Source organism: Canis lupus, chromosome 18, assembly GCF_048164855.1.
Source record: "Canis lupus baileyi chromosome 18, mCanLup2.hap1, whole genome shotgun sequence".
NCBI lineage: Eukaryota > Metazoa > Chordata > Mammalia > Carnivora > Canidae > Canis > Canis lupus.
Window position 1 is genome coordinate 18,876,307 of NC_132855.1, and position 18,486 is coordinate 18,894,792.

Here is an 18,486-nt window from a genome sequence, read left to right on the forward strand (position 1 = left end):
AAGTTTTCATTATTTTAATAGATGTAATTTTTTCCTTTTAATAAATGTATGCCATTTTTCACTTGGGAAATGAAACAAAAATTAAAACTGAAAATGTGTTACTCAAAATTCACAAAACTGAATAAGTATAAAATATGTTTAATTAAATTTTCAAGTAATGTTTTTGTAAGTTGCAGCATTTATGCCTCTGAAGTTATTAAGATTGCAGTAAAATGATGACACCTGTTTTTGAATACATGTGCGTAAGTATGATGCATTTTCTATTTACTGTAAAATTCAGTTTGGTTTTCATTTAACTGGCTCCATGACCAGTATTCCTTGACCAGTAGCTTTCTTTGAGCTAAGGCCCACAATTTAGAAGGCCCCCCCCTCTGGTCCTCCACTGGCTGTACTCCTCTACATAGAGTGAGGCATCCATGGGACTGAGTCCATTGTGAGCCACCTGCCACAAATCCATATTTCCCCAAACCTTGTTTCGGAGTGTCCATGATCCCCAGATTGCTTCTCCAAAAAACTGACACTCAGTGACATTAAATAATTTGTCCCAGGTTACAAAATTAGTGCTGTAGTTAGCCTTAGTTTCATAAGAAACCATCCAAAATGTAAATGGTGTAAAATAACAATGAACTGGTTTTGTTTTTTTTCCCTGCTCAGTGGGTCGGCTGGGCCATTCGGCTGCTGGTTTTGCAGCAAATGATGACATTCTTGCATTTTGTCTTAACTTGCTCTTGGAATCTCCTTACCTTTTTAGATTTTGTCTTCCTTCAAGGTCTGCCTCAGTGCCCCAGTACCTGAAGGAGGTTAAAAATACCCCCTGAGGTCACTTACAAGAGATGTGACCTTGAATGGGACACTTAACCCAAGTCTCAGTTTCCTGCCTGCAAAACGGAGATCATCTTAGTACAGAATATATCTTAGGATATAAGATTCCCACCCGATACTGTGGGAAAAGCACCTGACACAATGTCGGCACCCTGTGAGCTCTGGGGATCAGCGCGACTGGAAGTGTGGACTTTGGGTGACTGCAAGGGGCCTTTCTCAACAGTGGCAGTAAAACACCACTCGGGTTTCCAGATGCAAGTACCGGGCTTGCAAGCACCAGGACTAGCAAGCACCAGTGTGAGGAATAACTTTTAAATACAATGTTCATGGACAGCCCGGGTAGCTCAGCTGTTTAAGCGCCGGGCTTCAGCCCAGGGCCTGATCCTGGAGACCTGGGATCTAGTCCCGCATTGGGCTCCCTGCATAGAGCCTGCTTCTCCCTCTGCTTGTGTCTCTGCCTCTCTCTCTCTGTGTCTCTCATGAATAAATAAATAAAAATCTTTAAAAATAAATAAATAAATACAATGTTCAAAGTCAGAGCAGCTGGGGCACCTGGGTGGCTCAGTGGTTGAGCATCTGCCTTTGGCTCCGTCCATTCCAAGGTCCCGGGATCGAGTCCCACATCAGGCTGGGGGGGGTCGGGGAGGGGAGCCTGCTTCTTCCTCTGCCTGTGTCTCTGCCTCTGTGTTTCTCAGGAATAAATAAATAAAATCTTAAAAGGAGATTCTGATAGCAGCTTTAAAAAAGTGGGAGGGGAAAATCCAAACATAGGAAGGAGCCCACCAAGCAGAGCTGCACCGTTACCTTTCAGGATCCCCCTCTGGGGTGCCCGCTGCTGCTTCTCCGGGGGGCGCGGCCGGGTCACGGGAGGGGAGGTGGGGACCGGCCTTTGGCGCCGCAGGTCTGGGTCACGTGCGCGCGGGAGGAGCGCAGGGCCGCGCCCCGCAGGGTAGAGGTGACCGGTGGGGCGAGGAGGCCTGGGGTGAGCCGAGGGCGCGCGGGTCGGCGGCGGCCCGGGCGGCGGGGAGCGCGGGGCGGGGGGTCGCGGGGGTCGGGGGGCCGCGTGCACCGGGAGGTCGCGGTCGGCTCCGGGTTTTCCAGGTTGGGGAACTGCGGGATGCTTGGCATAGGCTCTGGGTGCACCGGGCCGGGGAACATTCCCGAAGGCTCCTGCACAGTCTGAGGCCCTGGCGCGCGCGGGGGGTGGGGTGGGTGGGGGGTGATTAGTCCAGGTCCAGGCCGGGAAACCTCCCTGTTCAGGAGTCGGCCCGGGGTGCGCGAAGCTCTGGGGTCCCCCGTGACTCTCGGTGCAAAGCGGGGACCCTCCTCTGCCTCAGTCAGCCTCAGCGCATCTCTCTGGGATGCTTTGATTCCGTGGGTGCTGCGGGGAGAATGGAAGCAGGAGATGCCTTTGATGTGAGCGCCCCACAAAAGGGGATTTGGGCTGATGGAAGCAAAGCACAGGAGAGAGACCTGGAATACAGGATTAGGAGAAAACTCAAGGGGGGGGGGCGGTTGTTGAGGTGCACAGGACAGCTCCCAGCCAAGTGGGTTCAGCCCTTGCTGGGGAGTTCCTAGGAGCCAGTGGGACCCCGTAAAGACAAATAGAAGCCAAATAGAAGCATCCAGTACCTTTTAGGTCAGCTTTGGCCTCATGGCATAAATAAATAAATAAATAAATAAATAAATAAATAAATAAATAAATAGGCTTTGGTATATTTATGGATTCAAATCTCAGCCATACATTTTGTTAGTTGGTGACTTTGAGCAAATGTTTTAAGTTTGCTAAGCTGCGGTCTCCCCGTTTTAAAGGCACTTGTCTTTTTTCCTCCCCTTATATGTACCATTAGCTTTTTTACCATTTTTGGTGTGAGATGAGAAAAAACGGAGATGTAAGGAAGAAAAAAAGAAACCCATCCAGCTAAAATGTAGTTTGCTAACTTGAAAAGCAACTTTCAAGAAAGTTGTAAGAAAGTTGAAAGTTCAGAAACCTTTACACTTTTGGCAACGGTAGGTCACATTGGTTTTGTTGGCATGTGGAAGTCTGTACAGTTGTCAAGACCCTTTGGCTGTTTGGGCTTTCTAGATTTGTACTCCAGGCCACTTTTAAGTCCAGTGGAAACTCTTTATAATGTAATGCTAGTGTTCTTAGCGAGAAGCTGTTACATTCTCCCTCTCTCTTTCTCTCTCTCTTTTTTAGTAGGAGTTGGGGTTTTGGGAAGGGCATGACTGGTCTCACAAAATATATGAGTCTAACTTATAAACCAGTTTATGGTGGGGTTCTCCTAGACTGACTTTATAGCCTGAGGAATAAGTGGGTTTTGACTGACAGGTAGTTCAAATAACTTAGAAGAGCATTTAGGAAGTTCACAGGGCTTACCGGTTCACTCCCCTTGAGAAAATAAAAACAAGAAGCAAAGAGCATGACAGTGTTTTGTTAATGACTTTGCTTTTGTTTTGGAAAGCATATGATTTGTCAGAAGAAAGATTGCGTGTTGAATACAATCCTGGTATGTACTGAAGGAAGATAGAGAAGAGCTTAATTACTGCCCCAGATAGCATCAGATACCCATTTATTAACACTGAAATTCCCAAGGTAAACAGGTAATGACCCATTCTTAATAAGAAGTGTAGTTCATTTTAAAGAGCAAATGTGACTATTTCAGTTTAGCATTCCCAGGGGTTTAATAATATGGGTTTTTCATGGGCTGAACTAAGAATGTTTAAAAGAATGAAAGTAGGTAAGTTTCTCATAGGTTGAAAGGTACCTTTGGAAGAATGACTCCTTAACATCTACATAGATTTGGGAGGGAGTAAGCTGGACAGAGTGCTAAGAACTGTACCTTGGCCAAAACTAGGAACGAAGTTTAAACTTTTATGCTATATATTTGCAAGTCCAAAGATTTAAGCAATAATGGACTCAGTTCACAGTGATCAGGTGCTTTCACCATAAAATCCACCTACTAAGCATAACTGAACTGAAACCAGACCATTGAGATTTGTCTCCCTTGGAGATATTGTAGGAATAGCCTTGTACTTGAAACCATATACTTTTCTTTTATTGCTTTAAACCAGAACTTGGGAAGTGAGGTGAGAACGGGAGGGGATAATTCTTTAAGTCCTTTGATCTATTGGCCTAAAAGAGCAAATTCTTAGCATCTTATCTTCCCAATATCCTTGGGACTTATCTCTTAACTTTTTCTCCATATTCTGATTCTAATTGGTGGCTGTTTTTAAATTGTTAGCATTATTTACAGGTCAAAATATTTATGTAGGCATCCTGGGTTAGCCTTTCCTCCCTTCTCTTTTGAGACTCCATATATTCCATTATTTATCTTTCAAAAGGACCACTGGACATATCTTATTTGGCTCTCTGGGGGAGTCGGTAAACCCAGCTCCCAAAAGATCGATTCTCATTTTCCTCTCTCTCCAATCTATTCTGTTAGCTGTTCAACCTTTACTTGTCCCAGGACTTTTGCAAAAATCTCCTAATTTAGCTCTCAGATGTCAGGTTCTCTCCATTCCAGCCTAACACCAATGCTGGAATGAGCTTTCGAAAGCACAACACACTCCCCTCCTTAAATGTCTTCAGTGGCTCCTGACTGCAACTAGGGTGAAGTATAAACTGCCTACCCTGAAATTCAATGTCCTCCATGCAACTCCAACATGACTGCACAGACCAAGGTCACATGACCCCTTTACAAACTCTGTGCTCCACCCAAATCAAACTCTTTCTTGTTTCCTAATTTCACTCTGCTTTTTATGTCTTTACAGGTAAGCCTAGCTCCAGGCAAATAGTAGGCACTAAATCAATACCAGTGGAATGATAATAGAGTTTAGGTAGGGGTATACATTGTACAATTGTTTCATCTTTTCTGAGAACTTGAAAATTTTTATAATCAAATGTTGTACATTCCAGAATGGTGGCAAAGACTTGCTTTCTTGTCACAGAATAATATATAGAGCCATCAGCAGCCCTCTAGGTTCTACATTTATTGTCTCTTCCCCCTTGATTGTATGGTCTTTCTGACTTGTCTTCACTTATAATGATGCAAAATTAGTTTTATTTGCTTACCTGCAGCAAAGGAGGGCATATACCCAAGGGACTGGGTACATAGGACGAGGCCTGTGAAAGGTTTGTCCTTGTGCTAAGTGAGACAAAGGAGGGCTCAGGGAAGTGGGGGTGGTGGTCGCTTTCAAAGCAGTTCAGCAACTGACTATCACAGCAGTCTTGGTTCAGGAGGTGGGAGGAACAAAGTGGGGCTGGGGACACGTTGCTAAGAAAGAATACCCACCATTTGCTTCAACGTGGATGGAACTGGAGGGTATTATGCTGAGTGAAATGAGTCAATCGGAGAAGGACAAACATTATATGTTCTCATTCATTTGGGGAATATAAATAATAGTGAAAGGGAATAGAAAGGAAGGGAGAGGAAATGGGTAGGAAATATCAGAAAGGGAGACAGAACATAAAGACTCCTAACTCTGGGAAACGAACTAGGGGTGGTGGAAGGGGAGGAGGGCGGGGGGTGAGGGTGAGTGGGTGACGAGCACTGAGGGGGACACTTGATGGGAGGAGCACTGGGTGTTATTCTGTATGTTGGCAAATTGAACACCAACAAAAAAAATATTTATTGTTAAAAAAAAAAAAAAGAAAGAAAGCAGCAACTCCCCAGAAAGGATTGTCAGTCATTTTGCACCTGCAGTGTGGCCTTGGCCATGTAGAAACATTGTCACTCTTCTGTTGGGAACACTGCGAGAATCAGAAGGGCTGATTTTCGCTTTCTCAGATTCTTCAGTCCTCCCTTTATATACATGCACACCTGTTAGTGCACTAATGCTAGTATAATTCATGGCAAAATCTAGTAGTGGGAGATCTTAGTTAACTATACCACCATCTGCCCAGCCATCTAAGTCAGATCTGGGAATCAGCATACATTCTGTTTTATTCCGACATATAATATCTCATCACTCACAAGGTTCTGCTAGTTTTACCTTCTAAGTATTTTTAAATCCACACCCTTTACTATTGCCTTTACCTGGTTTAGGATCCATCTTCTTAATTCTGCATTACTGTAAAGCCTATTAACTGGTATCTATGCCTTCTCTCTTTTCAATAAATCCATCCCTATTACTGCCATCGTAATATTCTATTCAAAATACAGAGCACTCAGTAGTTTCCAGTCACTAGAGGATAAAGTTTCTGAAGAGCTTCCAGGCTGTCTGCGATCTGCCCTCTATTGACTTCCCCTGCCCTATTATGCTGATACCTTGTTTAAGTATTGGTTATCCATTGCCAAGTAACAGAGTTTGAAGAGGTGTAAAACCCCTGGCCCAAGAAAATAGGAAAGACAACAGCAAATGAAGAGTGTGGGGAAATTCATCTAACTGGGAGTTAAGGTCAGGGTCATGAATCAGCAGCTGTGAGATTTGCAGTGGTGCAGGCAAATCATGATAAAGACCTGGATTAGGACACAGGAGGAGGGCTAAGGAGGAGGAGAGGGCAAATTTGAAAGACAGCTGAGATTCAGTTGATGATTGATTGGCTATGGGAAGGCAGCAAGGAGAGAGATAAATCAAGAATCTGGAGTTTCTAGCTTTTCTAGCTTCAGTGCTTTGAGAGTATTTCATTTTTTCTTTTCTTTTCTGTCCTTTCCTTTTTTTTTTTTTTTTAGGATCTAATTGGGTTTATTAAGTGATTTCTGAATTTCAGCATTTGGGCTAGCAAGTAGAGAGGATCTCTGAGGAGCTGTAAAAAATGGAAGGTTTTTATAGGAGAGTGGGGAAAGAAAGTTATTAGCAAAAGAAAAGAATTGTTCATCTGTCTCTTAGGGGGAGAGAGGAGGGGTCTTATCATGCAGACGACCTCATCTTCCCATGGGGGAAGACTCACTAGTACCCATCAGAAAAACCCTGATTGACTAGTTAGGACTACATTTATGGGGAAAGTTGAAACTGTAATTAGATTATGGGTTAAGCCCTCGTTTGGGGACTTGGCCTAAGTGATGTCATTTTGTGCTTGTGGTTTTGTTGTGTTTTTTTTGTTTGTTTGTTTGTTTTTAACTTCCCACCTTTGGATCATACTGTCAGCTTAACTGAGAGATATAGTTAAAACATAAGGTATTAGCACTTGGACGGTATTTCTAAGGAAGACAGAAAACAGAGAAGTAGGTACATGTTTAGGGAAGAAGATACTAAGTTTGGTGTTTGAGTTCTTATTAATTGCTTTTGATTTTTATCAACATAATACACAAATGTAGGTGAAAAATTGAAGTCCTATTACACTTCTTATCAAAAAAAAATTTAGTCCTTTTCCCTATCACTCCCCACCCTTCCATTATCTGTAAGATTTCCTCCAACTATTTTTTTTATTTAAGATTTTTTTTTATTTATTTGATAGAGAAAGCATGAGCAAGGGGAGCAGCAGAGGGATAGGGAGAAGCAGACTCCCCGCTGAGCAGCAGTCCAACATGGGGCCCCATCCCAGGATCCGGGGATCATGATTGGAGCAAAAGGCAGACATTTAACCAACTGAACCACTCAGGTCCTCTGACTCTTTTGTCTGTTTCTTCTAGTATTTAACTCCAAATTTCTAACTAATCTACTCAGTCTATTTCTTGACTTATTGGTTTAAGAGTTACATTTTTTTTCTCAATTTGAGATATTTTCATAAACTTATTAATCAAAGTGGGAATTTAGCACTCTTAGCTTATATCTCAACTTCCCTGCCCCCCACCCTGTTCATTGGCTATAGACTGTCTCATTGTTGCTAAATCCATATCTGATGTTTACTTTATGATTCAAGTGTTACTTCTTGCTGAACCAGGTAATATGCTCTAATTACATTGCCTTTCTCTTGCAGTTTTATATACTCTTCATCAAGTGAATAACTGCCTCTTTTTGGATTGCTTAGTTTTCTGTGACACTAGCAGGACTTCTGTCCAAAGCTGCTGACAGAATGGTAGTATCCTTATGGATATGATTTTTATCCCTTGATAAAGAAGATGTGGTCTATACATACAATGGAATATTACTCAGCCATCAGAAAGGATGAATACCCACCATTTGCTTCAACGTGGATGGAACTGGAGGGTATTATGCTGAGTGAAGTAAGTCAAATGGAGGAAGACAGTCATCATATGGTTTCACTCATATGTGGGATATAATAAGTAGTGGAAGGGATTATAAGGGAAAGGAGGGGAACTGAGTGGGAAAAATTAGAGAAGGTGACAAACCATGAAAGACTCCTAACTCTGGGAAACAAACAAAGGGTTGTGGATGGGGAGGTGGGTGGGGGGTTGGGGTAGCTGGGTGACAGGCACTGAGGAGGGCACTTGATGGAATGAGCACTGGGTGTTATACTATATGTTGGCAAATCGTACTTAAACAGAAACAAAACAAAAAGATATGATTTTTTACAAAAACTCATGTGATAGTCATATCTTTTTTCTTTTTTTTCTCCCCTTGGGGATCTTGCTGGTGGATTGCTCTGTCTTGCTGCTCTGACCTGCACTGGTAGCTCAGCTGTCATCTTGGGTTTTCTCTTCTGCATTAGTTCCCCTATTAGTGAAATTTCCAACTTCCTATTTCTTGGTTTTCTTCCTTGTTTTGGTGGAACACATCTACTAGTAGCTTGCTGAGTAGTGTAAGAAATGATTTCTTGAAACTTTATATCTACCTGAAGATTTCTGTAATTTATCCTCACACTTGTTTGATAGTTTGACTGAGCATGTAATTCTAACTTGAAAATTATTTTCCTCTTAGTATTTTGTTTTTTTTTTATTTATTTATTTATTTTTTATTTTTTTATTGGTGTTCAATTTACTAACATACAGAATAACCCCCAGTGCCCGTCACCCCTTCACTCCCACCCCCCGCCCTCCTCCCCTTCTACCACCCCTAGTTCGTTTCCCAGAGTTAGCAGTCTTTACGTTCTGTCTCCCTTTCTGATATTTCCCACACATTTCTTCCCCCTTCCCTTCTTTTCCCTTTCACTATTATTTATATTCCCCAAATGAATGAGAACATATAATGTTTGTCCTTCTCCGACTGACTTACTTCACTCAGCATAATACCCTCCAGTTCCATCCACGTTGAAGCAAATGGTGGGTATTTGTCATTTCTAATAGCTGAGTAATATTCCATTGTATACATAAACCACATCTTCTTTATCCATTCATCTTTCGTTGGACACCGAGGCTCCTTCCACAGTTTGGCTATCGTGTATTTTGGAGGCATATCTTCCCAGCTGCTAGTTGTTGCTGCTACTGAAAAGCTTAATAACATCTTGGTTCTTTTGTGATATCTCTATGTCTCTCTCTTTATCTCTCTCTAGAAAGTTAGTGACAGTCTCTTTATTTCTAGAATCTGTTCTGTGTCATTTCCTTCCTTAATCTAGGAACTTTGTGGTCCCTTTAAACCTGAGAGTCATACCTCTGCTATGTGTCTGTGTATTATCTCTTTGATAATTTCCTCCCCTGAATTGTATCTGCCTTCTTCTTCTAGAACTCTCATTAGTTGGATGCTGATCTTCCAGAACCAATCCCCGAATTATCTTATCTTTTCTCTTCCTATTTTTTAAAGCCCTTTTCTTTTGAGTTATATTTTCTAGGAGATTTATGTGTATTTACTATCCCACTCTTTTATCAAAACCTTAAAATTGCTACCATCTTATGTTTCAGGAGCATGTTCTTGTCCTTCATTCCTTTATAAGGCAGTATTCTATTGTTTAATGAATCCAATACCTTCTCATCTCCTTGAAGATATATATTTTTTTGTTTTTGAAGAGTTATTCCACTCATGTTTTTTTTCTTCTGATCTTATTCCCTTCAAATAATTTCTTTTGCTTTTTCCTTCAAATTAAAGGCTTTCTTCCAATGTCCAGCATTTCTTTGATTCTAGTTTTATATTAAGTGTGAGAAAGTTGCTGATTAGAAGCTCCATTGTGTTGAAGGGATTTGCCAGCAGTTCACTGGCTCCCTGATAAGTTGATTGGTGGGGTCCAAGATATTTTGTTGGAGTACAAGTAAGTGTGTATAGGACTTTTCTCCCAGTAGATTTAGATATTTGAGAGAAGAATCCTTCATTCTCTTGCATAGGGTGACAGATAGAGGCATATAGTCCTGGCTGCCAGCTTTCTTAGAGCTGAATGTTGGAGAGGCCAGAGGCAATTAGTATGTAGACTTTCTTAGTTTTAAATTGGATGCCTCTAACTTTTCCTGTATTTCATATTCTCAAGTCTAGAGTTTCTGACTTGATGTTTCAGAGAGTAAGTTTTCTGTAGAAGGAGTTTCTTCCTCTGCCAGGGTCAGGTGGGGCCTGAGGCTTTACCCTCTGTGACAGACTTCAACCTGTCCCTCTGTTTTTGGTGCCATGCTGCCCCTTGCCTTCTGCAGTGTCTGGTACTTACCATTTGCTTTTTTGTGGTTTTGTGACGTGAATTAGCTTGTTTCCCATTGGTACTCTGCTTTCATTCTCTGCAAACTTTGTTCACTTTCCATCTAACAGTAACAACAAAATTTTGATCTGCCATGTTTGCTGTTTTCTTTGGCCATGAGATTTATACCTTTAAAAAAATGTCTCTGATTTCACAATAGAGTGGATTCATGAGGAAACAGAAATAAATGTGTTCAATTCACTGTGTTTTAGTAGAATGATCAGGTTCCATTTTGACCAGTTGAGTTTAATATACCCATTGGGCATCGAGTGAAAATGTCAGCAGGCGGCTGGGTAGATAAGCCTGCCGCTTCAGAGAAGAGCAGTTATTTGAATACTGTCAGTAGAAGTTCTACCTAGAGTAATGGGACCACCCTGGAGAGAATGTGTGGAGGGAGATCAGCTGTGGACCAAGGATAGAATCCTAGGAAACCCAATATTTAAGGGGAAGGCAGAGGAAGAGGGAACCATGAAAGAAAACATTCTAGAAGACCCATGAAAGCACACATTGCACAGATTTGGCAAATTTACTAAAACAGTAATGTCAATGTGTCAGAGAAGGCAATTAAGATGAAGATCTCTGAATTTGGGAATCTGGGAATCATTAATGATTGGGGAAAGATGGTACAACAGAAGTGAGAATGCAGTAAGGAAGAGAGTGAAAATAGTATTTTTTGGTTTGTTTTCTTTGTTTTGTTTTGTTTTGTTTTACTTTTCAGAAGCTATAGAGATAATTGTAGAGGGTGGTTCTATGGCAGGAGAACCAGATCAACAAGTCTGTGGGTTTTCTCTATGGTCTCCACTTTGGATACTATGCATACTTGATTTTAAAATAATTAATGAAGGAGTTCAGTTCTGTATTTCTTTGTTCTTGCTAAGTAGTCCATGACTTTGTTGTTCTCTGATTACCTGTGTGTAGGTATTTGGGATGGTTTGATTTTTTAAAATAAGATTTTATTTATTTATTTGAATGAGAGAGTGAGAGAGCACAGGAGTGAAGCCAGAGAGAGAAACAAGCTCCCTGCCAAGCGGGAGAACCTGACATGGGGCTTGATCCCAGGATCCTGGGATCATGACTTGAAGTGAAAGCAGACGCTTAACCCACTGAGCCACCGAGGTGCCCCTTAATAATATTTTATTTTCTCTAGCTTCCTTTAATGTAAGAATATAGTATATAATATAACATACAAAACATGTGTTACCTGACTGTTGATGTTATCGGTAAGACTCCCAGTCAACAGTAGGCTATTAGTAGTTAAATTTGAGGGGGAGTCAAAAGTTATACATGGATTTTCAGCTGTCCAGGAGGTCATACTCCTGACCTTCATGTTGATAAAGGGTCAACTATATGTGTTTATTGAGTGGATGGTCCAGTGAACTTGGAGTCCACCTCAGCTCTACTCCATCAACATGGGTCTCTGTTAGAGAGCCACTAACTACTTTGAAGACCAGATGAAGCAATGTGTGGAAAAGGAGATGAGGAAATATTAGACTCAACTAAGGGAGTATTATGTAGCAGTTACTCTCTGCAATAATATGTCTGTTTTGGAATCAGGGAACAGTTTCTTGTCATCTCAGGGAGCGGTGGTTAAGGTGAAGACATTGCAGAATTTCCCAAGACCATCCTCATTTAAAATATTCTCATCCATTGTGCCTGGTCTTCTACTTGTATTTGCCACACCATGTATCTTAAGTTTTTATTTGAGAAATTTAGTTACAGTAGATAGCAAAAAGGAGGCTAATCCTAAGAAGGATAGGGCTAATTACATCAGAAAAAGTATTTCTCATTGAAAGATAGTGCTTTTGCCCCAAGTCCTAAAGGACCGAGGGCTTCAGCTACCCCTAAAAAATTGTTTTCAAAACTGAAAGACGTACACTAGAAAAAGCATTCTCTGGGCATGTGATTTTCACTGCTTTGCAGATAAACATGCCCTTAAGTCACTTGCAATTTTAGCACCTATAAGTTTTGCAAATGCTGAGATAATCAAGTTTACCCAGAATTCTGCTTTCATATAATGTCAAAAGTTATGTGGAGGCAGATTTTCTTATATTATATCATTTTTACAGTGATACATGTAAAATACATGGACTTTGGAATCACCTAGATCTGGCTTCGAATTCCAGCTTTATTGTCTAATAATAGCTAAGTAGGAGCTTAAGAAAATTAGCCCAGGATTTAAAATTGTTCTACCTTGGAATTAGTGTCCTCATCTGAATAGGTCTTGTATAAACCTCTGGAGTCAGGACCTCTCTAAGAATAGTATCACAGTCAAATAAACACATTTGCCCAGTAACAAATTAAAGGCTCTGAGATGTTCTGAAACCAGGAAGCCTATTTAAGCTTGTTTAACCCAAATTTTCTCAAACTTTTGCCCTTTTAAAATCTATTAATATCTTACTGAGCTAATATTTCATGAAGGATCCCGTGGGAAATCCTGACTTATAATAATACCAGACATATCTTAATAAGAAATCAATTTAGCTTCTCTTTTCCATTTTATTGTTGATGACTCAAATTTTACCTCCTCCATCCTGCCTCCTTCCACATTTTTCTTAGCCTCCAGTTGTTTATTAGTCCCACTATCCATGTATTAGTTTTCTTGGGCTACTATAAAAAGTACCAGAAACCGATAGGCTTAAAAACATCAGAATTTATTGTTTCATATAGAAGTCCAAAATCAAGATGTTGGCAAGGCCATATTCCCTCTGCAATCTCTAGAAGGAGGTGGAGGGAGGACCCTTCCTTGACTCTTCTTGTTTCTGATGTTTGCCAGCAATCCTTTGTAATTCTTGGCTCATTAGATGCACCACTCCAGTCTCTGCACTCACTGTCACTTGGCTGTCTTCTCTGGCTTTACATGGCACTCTCCTCTGTGTGTTTCTTTGCTAAATACCAGTTACATAGCATTAAAGTCCCATCCTAATTTGGTATGATCTCATTCTAATATAACTGATTACATCTGCAAAGACACTAATTCCAAATAAGGTCACATTCTGAGGTCCTGGGGTTAGCACTTCAGCATATCTTTTTGGGGACACAATGCCACCCATAACAATCCATGAAGTTGCTCTGGGCAAAAAAAAGTTAGGAGTCATCCTTACTTCTTTTCTTCCCCTCAGCCATTGCATCTAGTCTATTAGTAAATACCAGTAGGTTTGCCTACAAAATGTAGCTCACACTTCTCATCACTCCCACCGCTACTTCCTAGCTTGAGCCTCTGCCATCTATCCTGGAATATTATATCAGTCTCCTAATTGATACCCTGGCCTTATTCTCCTGTAGTCTACTTGCTAGATGCCAGCCAGAGCCATCATTTCACATATCACAATTCTGATTAGACCTAATATTCCCTAATGCTAATGAATATGAATATACAGCTAAAACTCTATGTATTTTGGCCCTGAGCACCCTCTGAACTCATCATGTGCCTGTACTCTCATCAACCAACAACAAACAAAACTTAGTCGTACCTCAGAGCTTTTGCATTGTATCCTTAAAGCTAGCTCTACTCAGAGACGTTTTCAGACCATAACTGAAGTGTTAGCCCAGCAGGAAGGGCCAAGGGTATAAATGTTTCACCACCATGTTTTGTTGAATAAGTAAAGGTCACAGAGTGCATTACATAAAATGTTTAGTTATTACAAAAAAATAAGAACTCTTTCCTGATCAAAAATTATTGGTTTGGGAAATACTGGGCTAAAGTTTTAACAGATTTATTTACAACAGAACTTCTTAGCAACATAATCGTTTAATTCTGCAGGGATATAATATATAATACTTCCAGATTTACCTGAATAAGGAGGAGGGACCCTGGCCCACATAGCACATTTTGGGAGATGCCAGTATTGCGACTGTAGAATATTCTTTGTAGACTGATTATGATTGGCCTTAACTCCTTGCTCTACCACTTATTAGTGGTGTGAACTTAGGCCAATAACTTAAATTCTCTGAGGATTAGTTTCTCATCTCTAAAGTGGGAGGAAAAATATAAAACAATTAGCACATTTCCTTGTATATAGAGAATGTTCAATGATTGGTAGCTGTTACTGGTATTACTATGACGAGGCCTCATGAGGATCATGAGGATGTCTTTCTGTTTTAAAACTGTTATTAACATTTTGAGACATGTCTACTTTTTACTCTCCCCACCACCCCCCATTCAAATTTTCCTTCTGGTTGGAGTGAGACTTCAAGGTAAAGCTTCCTCCTGCTGTGTCAGATAATATTATTCCTCCTCTTCCTAATTCTTTTCATCCTCTACCTGCTGCATAACTCAAGTTTACCTCCCTTTCCCTTGAGTCCAAAAATAAGATGGCGAGAATGGGAACAACTAAGTCATTAGCAAGATTAGACACCCCTGTCTGATGCCAGAGGGGTGGCCTGTGAAAAGGAGATAAGCATGGTCTCACTGCCCTCTCAGCAGAAGATTGCCTATCACCACCTCTCACCTTGTGTGTCTAGTACTATGTCCTTCCTGGGAAAAGAGTACTTCAAATATCAATTTGAGAAATTCAAATGATGTCTTGAGGAAAATGAGTAGTGGATCCCTCAAAATAAAAGTCTGTTTATACAGAAGTTTGTTTTCTTAGATAAAGGTTTGTTTGTATAAATAAATAGACCACTTGTTTGCATCTAAATCTTTTAGCAAAAGAGCTAGATTTGGTATTTAGGTGAGGGTTGCACAATAGCTCTTCATTATAGGATTCGGGTGCTTTGGATATGCTTGAATAATCTTGAGATGTGCTTAAATCTTTTTAAAGTAGAGGAACCACTTTTTTGTACCTTTCTTTTATTACAAATTTCATGGAAATGTCTTTTACTAGCTGGCCTGTTTTGTTTTTTGGGGGGGGATGTTTTTACTATGTTGGGAGCTACTAAAGACAGTTAAAATGGAGCCGGAATCCAAATAGCTATTTTACTGCACATACAGCAATTATTACATGAACAATTCCTATCCTTTCATTGGAATAATCTATAATATAAAAGAAGGAAGCAGGAGGGAGAGAACAGGGGTGGCTTAATAATTTGCTGTTTTGTTTCTTTGTCCTCATTCTGGAGTTTTAGTTCCTGATTCTTTTTTCACTTGTTAAACCACAGTTTCCAGTGGCTTTTTCAGGTTTCTTGTCTAGAAGCCTTGTATCTGATCATGTTCACGCTTGTTTTCAAACACAGAGGACAACTTGGCAGGATTGTCCTCTCTTGTCTCTAATGGTGATCACTTCAATTGGAATTGGAGTGTGAGTTGATGGAAAGTAGTTTCCAGCTCATTTTTCAAATTAGGAGCATGACATCACCATGTGTAGGTAAATGTTTAAAAACCAGCTCTCTGGGAGTGGGGGTGTTTGCTGATTTCTGAGGTGTAACTACTCCCACCATGGCAGATTTTAGGATACCAACAAGACTTCACAGAGTTGGAAAGAAATGCACTGTAGCAAACCATTATGTCATCTGCCCACCCCTACAAACACCGTAACCCTGGAGTTTTGGTAAAATGTAGTAAATGGTTATGAAGTGATGAGTTTTAGGCATTTATTAGTTATGTTTTTGAAGAAAACTTATTACATGGTAAGCTTTTATAGTTTAATTTCTAAAAATGGCTTTGTTGAACAACTAGCTCTCAAAGATCCTGGAAAGTAACCATTGGTTTTAAAAGCATCGACTGGGATTCAAAGAAGTCCACTGTCTTGCTGAAGTGTCAGTGTATTAGTTGACAAAACCTGGATTAAGGTCAACTGTTTCTAAAAAACAAATTTCTCTAGGAAGATTTACTTATTAATATTTCTGTTTATCCATTTGTTATTTTTTATTGCATGCTCTAATGATCTGAGAAAGGGGTTTAGGAGTGTTACAGGCTGTTAATTATCTATTGAGACAATAACAGAATTATCTGAATATAATTGTGACCAAAGATGGAAGTGTGGAAAGCAGATTCGATTTACAGCCATAAATAAATTCTTGCTTTGAGTCTTGGCCCTACTACTTGCCAATGGTGTAATCTTAAGTCACTTACGTACTTCTCTGACTCCAGTTTTCTAGTCTCCAAGATGAAAGAATTGGACCACATGAATATCTAATATCTCATATCTGTCAAAAATATGATTCACTATTTAGACACATCAATTCAACAAATATATGCCAATACCAATTATGTACACATTTGTTATGGACTCTATTCCAGGCAGAATTAAATACAATATAATAATAGTAATTATTATTATAAAGCAGCTCACATTTATGCAGAGCCCTATAATTTACCAAAGAGAAAGTTTACTTTGAGTCTTGAGGTTCCATGGCTCTAGGAGATCAAGACACATCTTCATAGAATGTTAAAGAAAGAAGAATGTTAATAAAGAACAAACAGAACCCTTATTCCTAGGAAACGCAAGAGGTCATAACCAGGTATAACAAGGAATAAGGAACAAGCATTTTTTGCCATGTCTTTCAGTTGCTTCACTTTATCTTAACAAAAGCAAAACCAAAAACTAATTTTTTTCTAATTATAAGAGTAATTCTTATAGAAAATTTAGAAATTTCAAAGAAGTATTAACTAAGGAGAAACTACCATATATCCAGTATAATTGGTCTTCTTTCCTAATGTTTTAATATATTTTCCAAAATATTCTCATCATTTGAATTGCTGTGTATAATTCCATCTTTTGGGTGTACAACAACTTACTTATTCTAAATTGTTTGCAGTGTTGACAGTTTTTATTATTCTAAGGAACACTATGATAAATAGCTGTGTTTATAGAAAAACATTGTACTTTGGACATATGGTTGCCAACCATAATATTTAAAGTTTAGTAAGACAATTTTAGCAAATCATATACTTTTGACCTTTAGGTTATTTAATTCTGCCAATGTTGCTTTGTATTTACTTAGGTTTTTATGTTTCTAAACATTAGGAGGAACAGTGTGCCTGAATCCTTCAATATGATGTATTTGAACTGGAAATAGCATCAATGTTTTCATATTATTTCAAATAGACATGATAAATTGTATGGTTATTTTTTTTTTCACTTTCTGTGGGCAATAGCTTCTAGTACCAGGTTTTTTGTTTAGAAAGTACTCAATAAATGTTCAATACATGATAAGATTCAGGCTAATTTAGGATAAGCAAAAACATTTGAGAAGGATTTAAGAAAAAAAAAAAAAAACTTCTCCATTTGTGATTATAGCTTTCATTTTTGTGAGGAGAGGTGACAGCCAAGCACAATTCAGGATTTCTGATGGTTAAATGGGAATTATGAAATGAAGTATGTTGTTGCTTTAATTCACCAACACGAGAAACCATGAGTCTAATAGTTATTTGATTAAATGTTAATGAGATCTGCTAAATTGACCCAACTCTTACTTTTACGTATTAGATTTATGTCAATTAAAACAAGATGAGTTTTACCTCTTTCCTTCTTTAACATCTTTGAGTCAACATCTGCTTACAAGGGGAAGTGTTGTTACTACCCTGGTTATTTAAATATTAATGACTTCCATTAAAGGGAGCTGGAGGTTTGCAACAGGAAGATTGAGAAATTAGATGGTGTGATTAGGTTCTTATTTCTGCCGCCAGGAAAAACACACACACACACACACACACACACACACACACACACACAACAAAAAACAAAACACCTCTTACTGGAAGAGCTTCTTCCAGTATTTTTTTAATTCCACAGATTTTTTTCCCTGAACCAGCTAGTAAGATTGTTGATTTTAAGTATTCCTTGAAAGTAATTATGTTATTAAAACATCAGTGTAATAAGTGCACATAATAAAAAACAAAAAGTTTTATCAGTGCAATAGTGGTCATTACCCTTGGGCTTCTTGGGACTAATTTCAGTTTTTAAATTCATTTTGTTCCTTATTATAGTCAATAATAGGCAAAACCATTTTTTAGCTACATATTATATTTGGTTGGGCTTGTTTACATGAAGTATGGGGAATTCTATTAAGCTAACCATGAAAGATTTGACAAGCATTATATATTCGATCAAATTATAATTATAAATGTTTATCTTATTGGAGAATTGTGTCTAAAATTTGTTACAACCAGTATTTTCATGTTGTGCCAACTTGGGTTGTGATAAGCATGTAGTAATAGATTTTTACACATTTCATGTTTTTAGATGTTTTAATGGCATGGCATTTTTAAAGCACTATTTTAAGCAGTCCAAAGCAGACATTATATTGGCATAATTATATATTTCTTTCTATATCCAGAAACCTGAATG

At 39.2% G+C, this 18,486-nt stretch overlaps 1 protein-coding gene across 4 annotated transcripts in view; it reads left to right on the plus strand.

The window, feature by feature from the left end:
- The first annotated feature begins 1,729 nt into the window (after positions 1–1,729).
- CPVL (carboxypeptidase vitellogenic like) overlaps positions 1,730–18,486 on the plus strand; it is a 127,196-nt gene continuing 110,439 nt past the window's right edge. For 3 of the 4 annotated variants that reach the window (XM_072783633.1, XM_072783636.1, XM_072783637.1), the window contains exon 1: positions 1,730–1,804. The gene's annotated coding sequence lies outside the window, so the exon portion shown is untranslated. Of the gene's footprint in view, positions 1,805–16,622; positions 16,658–18,486 lie in introns of those variants that run through there. The other variant, XM_072783634.1, reaches the window with a different exon arrangement.